Source organism: Camelus dromedarius, chromosome 12 (genome assembly GCF_036321535.1).
Source record: "Camelus dromedarius isolate mCamDro1 chromosome 12, mCamDro1.pat, whole genome shotgun sequence".
Taxonomy (NCBI): Eukaryota; Metazoa; Chordata; class Mammalia; order Artiodactyla; family Camelidae; genus Camelus; species Camelus dromedarius.
The window spans coordinates 50,372,652-50,381,532 of NC_087447.1; positions in this window are offsets into that span (position 1 = coordinate 50,372,652).

Sequence of the window (8,881 nt, forward strand, 5' to 3'; positions counted from 1 at the left end):
CTGTAACGTGCTCTTTTCACCAGCCTTACATGCCTTCACACAGAGGTGCTCAATTCAGTTTGAGTTTAATTATGTGTCACAAACTCCAGGTAAGAGGAAGTAGAGAAAAAGCACCATATAAGCAAGGCCTTTCCAAGAAAGGACAGTGAAAAAACAGTCTGCCGTCTCTGCTTGCAGGTTTATAAGCCTTTAAGTAAGCAAGCCTTGATGACCTATATATTGAAAAAGAATTGAAACAGTTAAGATCAGATTTGTACTTGTGAGAAGGCTCACTCTGCCTTTTTCTCTCTTCCTTGCTCACATACACACTGTAACTAAAAACACGTGCTTGCTTTGGAAAAGAGAAAAAAAAAAAAGCCTAACAAGCTTGGGTTTGAATCCTGACAAGCCATGTGCATTTGGACAAGCTCTCTGAGGCTTAAAACAGCAGAAGATGGAGTGATTTGTAATGTTATATTATCTAATTCCTACTTTTTAAAATGACTGATAGATGAGCACTACTCTCCCCAAATGGTTCTTTCTGACTTTTCTTTCCCTTCCTCTAACAAACAGTTCTGGGTACTTTCTGTGTGCAGACATCAGGGATACAGTTGTCAGCCAAGGGGAGGAGCCCCGACCCTCATGTAGCTTCAGCCTAGCAAAGAAGATAAATTCATCAAATATTACAACTAAATGTATTCAGTGCTAAGTGCTGTGAGGGAGAAATAGTACTCTGATAACATAAATGGGGAGGTTGGGAAGCTTCCCTCAGGAAGGAGTGATTAAACTATAAGCTAAAGGAAGAAGGTTTAGGCAAAAAGAAGGGAGACAGCTGTCCAATAGATGGGCAGAAGTTACAAAAGCCCTGTGGTGGGAGAGAAACAGGCCAGTGTAGCAGCTGCATGGAGAGCAAGTGCAGTGAGTGTGGTGGGAACAGAATATAGAGACCGAACTATATGGATCTTGCAGGTTATGATAAATGTTTGGGTCTTTTTTCTAAAAACAGTGAGAAGTCATTAAAAAGGTTTAAGCCATTGAGGCTAATAAAATGAATTAATATATTTACAAAATATTTGGAATCATGTTGGTCCATTGGAACAGAAAAAATGTATTTTTACATTTCATTTTTGATGCCGGTCTCATCTCCTTATGTCCATTTATCTAACATCTTCAATGGTTCCCTTGTACTATATTACGAATCTGGCATTCAAGAGTCTTAGCCAAAGCTTCAACCTATGTTTATAGATCCATAACACATTTCACTACCCTGACCTGCTGCCTACCTCCCCCACCACACACACAACTTAAGCTCTGCATTTGAGAATCTCACTCATTCTTCAAAACCCTCCTTCACTAAAACTGCCCAGATCTCTTCAAGGAGGATTCATCCCACCCCACTGCTAGGTTCTTCTAGCATTTTGAGGGAAACATGGGGTTTACTTAGCACTTAAGATTAGTTGCCTACTGTGAACTATTTGCATTGCATATGGATCTTCTTTATAGGTGAGGATTCACATTTTATTTTTATTAATTTACCAAATTTCTTTGTAATACCTGATAGGTATTCCAGGTGTGCACCATCACACAATGTGAGAGGTTTCTTTGTAATCCCCCACAGTGCCTCTCTGAGAATCCTTGAAATGCAGTATTCTAGGGAGACATTCTGAAAAATTCAGCCTGAAGTGAGAGGTGCTGAGCTCTCAGTTCTTTTTCTCTGATGTCCTTGAATTGAATCTCAAGGCTTAATAGTCAAGTTTGTTAGAAAGACTTTAGTGAGGTCATTGATGATCTTGGTAAGGTCACTCTCAAATTTAAGTCAAAAGCATCCTGTTTGGATTTCACAGATCAATTGCTGTTCCCTTGCATGATAGTTTGCCAGCGTCTGTGCTAACCTACATCCCTTCTCACCCTGCACAGTCTTCCTGAGGCTATCATCTGTGCTATAACTTCAACCTCCACCTATATATGGATTAATTAATTATTAACTGTTAACACTTTTTAGCATTTATTTTGTCCCAAGCACTGTTCTAGCCCCTAGGGATAAAGCAATGAGCAAAATAGTGGGAGAAAGAAAAAACCCTGCCTCATACAGGTAACATTCAAAATGGACAATAAATATAAACAAAAGACACAGTATCTTAGTGAGAATAAGGAGAAAATGAAGTTGGGAAGGAGAATATGAAATTCCAGGGTTGTGGGTGTGAAGTTTTAGGTAGGATAGGCAGGGAAGGACTCACTGAGAAAGTGACTTGAAAAAAAAAACTTGAAGGAAATAAAGGAGTCAGCCAGGCTGATGTCTGCAGGAAGAATGTTCCAGGTAAAGGGGACAGCAAGTGCAAAGGCCTGAGATACATGCTTGGCATGTTCAAAGAATAGAACAATGAGATAAGATTGGATCAAGTGGGGAGGGAGGGATGAGTAGGACGTGAGGTCAGAGAGACGACTGAAAGCTATTCCCAGTTTTCTGAGTGTTTTTATTATGAAATAGCGTTGGATTTTGTGAAATGCTTTTTATGTATCAACTGAGATGATCATGTGGGTTTTTCCCTTTGTTCAGGTAGTGTGTAAATTTTTTTTTCTAATGCCGTATCACTATTGCATTCCTGTTATAAATCCCACTTGGTTATGGTATGTAATCCTTTTAATATGCTGCTGTTGGATTCAACTTGCTAGTATTGTGTTGAGGATTCTTGTAACCTTATACCTGAGGAATATTGGTGTGTAATTTTTTTGATCATGTCTTAGGTGGCTTTGGTATCAGGGTAATGTTGGCCTCATAGAATGAGTTAGGAAGTGTTCCCTCTTTCATTTTTTGGAAAAGTTTGAGAAGGATTGGTAATAATTCCTTAAATGTTTGGTAGAATTCACCAGTGAAGCTAGCTGGTCCTGGGCTTTGTCTTTGTTGGGAGGTTTTATTGATTTAACCTCAGGTTATAGGTCTGTTGAGATTTCCTATTTTTTTCTTCAGTCAGTTTAGGTAATATGTGTGTTTCTAGGAATTTGTCTATTTTATCTAGGTAATCGGATTTGTTGATGTACAATTGTTCATGGTATTCTTATAATCCTTTTATTTCTGTAAGGACAGCAGTAATATCGCCAGTTTCATTTCTGATTTTAGTTGTTTGCACCGTCTTTTTTCTTTGTCAGTACTTTAAAGGGTTGTCAGTTTTGTTGATCTCTTCCAATAACTGACTCTTTGCTTCATTGATTCTCTCTAATGTTTTTCTATTCTCTGTTTTATTTATCTCCATTCTATTTATTATTTCCTTTCTTTTGCTAGCTTTGGGTATAGCTTTTCTTCTTTTCCTAGTTTGTCAAGGTGTAAAGTTAGGTTATTGATTTGAGACCTTTCTTCTTTTTTAACGTAGGCATTTACAGCTATAAATTTCCCACAAGCATTGCTTTTGCTGTATTCCATACATTTTGGTATATTGCAGATTTTTTCATTCATCTCAAGGTATTTTCTGGTTTCTCTTGTGATTTCTTCAGTCATTGGTTATTTAAGAGTGTGTTGTTTAATTTCCACATATTTATGGATTTCTCAGTTTTACTTCTGTTATTGATTTCTATCTCCATTCCACCATAGATGTTCTGTCCATGATTGAAAGTGGTATACTGAAGCCTTCACAAGTCTCTGTTATTGTAGAGCCGTCTATTTCTCCCTTCAGTTCTATTAATACTTGCCTCATATATTCTGGAGCTCTGGTGCATATATGCTTATAATTACTATGTGTTCTTGATGAATCAACCCCTTTATCAGTATATATTGTGCTTCTTTGTCTCTTAACAGTTTTTACTTAAAGTCTATTTTGTATGATATTAGTATAGTCACTTCAGCTCTCTTTTGGTTACCATTTACATGGAATATATTTTTCTGTCCTTTCACTTACAATCTATTTGTGTCTTTGGATCAAAAAGAATCTCTTATGGATAGCATATTGAATCATTTTTAATTCCATCTGTCAATCTGCTTTTTGAATGGAGAGTTTGATCTATTTACATTTAATGTAATTACTAACAAGGAAGGATTTACTCCTGCTATTTGGTCTTTGTTTTCCGTATGCCTTATACCATTTGTGTCCCCCATTTCCTCCATTACATCCTTCTTTTGTGTTTAATTGATTATTTATAGTGAAATGTTTTGATTCCTTTCTCAATTCCTTTGTGTACATTTTTTAAATATGTAGATATTTCTTTTGTGGTTACCATGGGGATTATATTGAATAACCTAAAATTATAGCAATCTAGTTTGAATTGATACTGACTTAACTTCAGTAGTATACAAAACTGCCCCTATAAAACTTCATCTCTTCTTTGTGTTATTGTAATCATAAATTACATCTTTCTACATTGTGTGCTCAATAACATAGATTTATATTTTTATTGCATTTGTCTTTTAAATTATGTGATGTAACAAGCAGAGTTACAAACCAAAAATATAATAATAATGGCTTTTGTATTTGCCTATGTAGTTACCTCTATTGGAGATCTTTATTTCTTCATATGGCTTCAAGTTACTGTCAAGTGGCCTTTTGTTTCAACCTTGGACTCCCTTTATCATTTCTTTTAGGGAAGATCTAGTAGTAATTAAATCTCTCGGCTTTTGTTTATCTGGAAATGTTTTAATTTCTCCCTCATATTTGACAGTTTTGTCAGATACTGAATTATTGATTGACAGTTTTTTTCTCCTTTCAGCACTTTTAATATGTCATCCCACTGCCTTCTGAGTGCCATGGTTTCTGGTGAGAAATTGGCTGTTAATCTTATTGAAGAGCGCTTGTATATGACAAGTTGCTGCCCTCTTACTTCTTTCAAGATTGTCTTTTTGTCTTTTGATAGTTTGATTATAATGTGTCTTAGTGTGGATCTGTAAGTTTATCCTACTTAGAGTTCACTGAACTTTTTAAATGTGTAGTTTCATATATTTCATCTAACTTGGGAGGTTTGGGCTGTTATTTCTTCTTCAAATATTCTTTCTGCCCTATTTTCTTTTTCTTCTCCTTCTGGGACTTCCATAATGCATATATTTATCCATTTGATAGTTTCTCACAAGTCCCATAGGCTCTGTTCATTTTTCTTCATTCTTTCCTCTTTCTGTTCCTTGGACTGGATAATTTCAGTTATCTTCAAATTCGCTGATTCCACCTTCTGCAGTCTCAAATTTGCTGTTGAACCACCTAGTGAAGTGTAAAAAGAAAACTAACTTACCCATATTTCCCCATTCCCCCAGCCCCTGGCAACCACCATTCTACTCTCTGCTTCTATGAGTTCTACTTTTTTAGATTCTACATGTAAGTGAGATCATGCAATATTTTTCTTTCTGTGTCTGGCTTATTTCATTTAGCATAATGTCCTCCAGTTTCATCCATGTTGTTGCAAATGGCAGTATTTCCTTCTCTTTAAAGGCTGAATAATATTTTGTTATATATGTGGAATACACACCCCAGATTTTCTTTATCCATTCATTTGTTGTTTTACATATGTGTATTTATTGAAATATAGTCACTTTACAATGTTGTGTCAATTTCTGGTGTACAGCATAATTCTTTAGTCATACATGAACATACATGTATTCATTTTCATAGTCTTTTTCACCATAAATTACTACAAGATGTTAAATACAGTTCCCTGTGCTATACAGTAGAAACTTGTTGTTTATTTTATTTATAGTAGTTAGTATCTGCAAATCTTGAATTCCCAATTTATCCCTTCCCACCCATTTCCTCCCCGGTAACCATAAATTTGTTTTCTGTGTGAGTCTGTTTCTGTTTTGTAATTAAGTTTGTCTTTTTTTTTTAGATTCCACATATAAGTGATATCATACGATATTTTTCTTTCTCTTTCTAGCTTACTTCACTTAGAATGACAATCTCCAGGTCCATCCATGTTGCTGCAAATGGCATTATTTTATTATTTTTTATGGTTATCCATTCATTTGTTGATGCACACATGTCTTAGCTATTAGGAATAATGCTACAATGAACATGGAGTGCAAATATCTCTTCAAGATACTGATTTTATCTCCTTTGGATATGTACCCAGAAGTGGGATTGCTGGCTTATATGATAGTTTTATTTTTAATTTTTAAGAAAACTTTATACTGTTTTCCATGAAGTTTTTATTTTAATAATTATATATTTCATCTCCAGAATTTCTGTTTGGTTCCTTTTTATTGATACTCTCATTTTATTTTTATATCATTTTCCTTATTTCCTTTAGTTCTTTATCCATGTTATCCTTTATCTCTTTGAGCATATTTAAGACAGTTATTTTAAAGGCTTTGTGTGGTAAGTCCAATGTCTGGGCCTTCTTAGTGACTATTTAAGTTAATTTTGTTCCTCTGAATGGGTCATTCTTTTCTGTTCATTTGTTTACTCTGATTTTTTGTTGTTGTTGTTGAAAAGTGAACATCTGAATATTATGATGTGGTAACTCTGGACATCAGATTTTTCCTTTCCCCCTGGGGTTTGCAGAGGTTTTTTGTTTGTTTGGTTTGGTATAGTTTATTCTATTGTTAAAGGCTGTGGTTATGGTGGCTCACTTGTCGAGTGACTTCTCCTAACTATTTTTTTCAGAGACTGTTTTCCTTTTCATGTGTGGTCACTGAAGTCTCTATTTCTCAGCATGTATTCAACTGGTGTTTTGATAGAGATTTCCATAAACCCTAGGAGCTAAGCACACATACGCACACACACACGCACACACACACACACCTCTTGGGATTTGCAGATTGGCTTTGTACTGTGACCCTTATTCAACACCCAGCATCCACTGAGCCTAGGGACTGTCCTGAGGTGAAAGCTTGAGGTTGTCTCATTTTTTTTTTTTTTTTGAAGCATGTGCATGGCTTTCTAAATTTTTCCTTATATACGGGTGCTTTTGAACGCTCTAGTTTCCCCAAGAAACTCTCTCCCCAGCTTTTCTTCCCAGTCCTTAGGTGGTTTATTGATGTCTCAATCATAATCTTTTGCTATAGGTGTCTGCAGGTTATTTATCAGCCTTACCATGTTTTGAAGCAACGTCTTCTGCTTTTTCAGCCTGGTGAGTTCTGATTTAGGTGAAACAGTGATTAGTGCCTTGCATCAGTCCTTCAAATAGCCCTGAAGCAGATTAGAACAGATGTACACAATAATTTGCAAATAAGATTTGCCGTGCTCCTTCCAGAAGCAGGAACCAGAGCCCCACACTGGTAACATGGACATCTTTAAGACTGCAGCCAAGCCAGGAAGAGGGTAGGGCAAAGGCTAGTAAGATGCCACAAAGCTTTCCTATAGGTTTTTTTTTTTTTTTTGGCTCTTTTTTGTTGTTGTCGTAAAATATACATAACATAAAATTTACCATTTTAACCACTTTAAGTGTACAATTCATTGGCATTATGTACATTCATATTGTTGTGCAATCATTACCACTATCCGTCCCCAGAACTTTTGTATCATCCCCAGCTGATACTCAGTACTCACTATATAATAGCTCCCATTCCTGCTTCCCCTTGCCCCTATTAACCACTCTGCACTTTTCAGGTTGCCTTTTGCTTGATTCAGCATTTGGTTGTTGTGGTAAACATTTGACTATATTCCAGAGTCTGACAAAGTTGGTTCTGACAGTTTCTGCTTGTTTTTCAATGTTTCTGTCAGAGGATGGGAGCTTGGAGCTGACTACTTTGCCAGTTTGCTGGCATCACTATCAACATAAGATTTTGTCCTGAGCAACTTGGAAGAACAGTATAACCATTAACTGAGGTAGGAAAGACTGTGGGAAGATCTAATTTTAAAGGAAGATATCAAGGGCTTGGTTTAGGATAAATTAAATTCAAGATAACTGTTAGGCATCAAGTGGAGAAGTCAAGCAGATAGGTAGGAAAAAGAAAAAGAAGAAGAAGAAGAAGAAGTCTAAGGTCTGATCCCACGGGCAGTCCAGGACATAGGGGTCAGGAACATTAGGCAGAATCAGAAGATGAGGCAGAGACTGAGAAGGAGTGGCCAGAAGAATGAGATGTAAAGCTGGAGACTGAGCTCGCAGTGTCTCGGAAACAGATAAAGAAAGCTGCTAAGTGAAATAAAATGAAAACATAGAGTTAGCCATGTGAAGTCACTGGTGAAAATTTATAATGTGGGAGAGAGGATTGCTCATGCACTGTTCTTGAATAGTGGGAACGGATGGGATTCGTGGAGGCGCTAGATTCATCCATTACAACAGAAGAGAAAGAAGACACTGAGGAACAGAAGCAGGTAGGTGTTAAATAACATTTGCTTCAATTTTCTGATGAGTCTCAAATCCATTTCTATAATATTGTCTCTTCCCTGAGCCAGAAACCACTGCCTTGAGACATCCCCAACTTGTAGGGTTTCCTACAAGTACTTCAGCCTCAAGGTGTCCCCAGCCAAGAAAGACCAACTCCTTTTCTTCTAATTCCTGGTTTCTGCTGTGTTGCCACCTGTCATGGCTTCCCCATCCAGCAGAGAAGAGGAAGAGTCAGGTTTTGGGGTGGGTGGAGACCTCAATAAAAAAGCAACCCCAGAGCTGATGCTGGATGAAGGGGAGACATCTTCCGTGGGCAAGGGGGAAGGAGAACAAAATAGGCAGATAACCCAAAGATGGAGTGGGGAATTGGGCTTGGGTGTGGGGTGACTAGGGAGCAGTAAGCTCAGAGCAGTCACCAGAGGCCATTACACACCCAAAGGCCAACAAAGCATTCTGTTAGGATCCCATGGAGTTATTCATGCTTTGTTACAGGATCTAAAGGGCTGTTTATCTTGAGTTTTTCTCCATAGCATTAGATTGTTGTCCTGCTGGAAGAAGGACCCTGACAAGCCCTTTCACCTCCTGGGCCTTGCGCTGGCTGTTCCTTCCTACTACACAGCACTTACCCCTGATCGTTGACCAAACCTCTCCTCACCCTGCA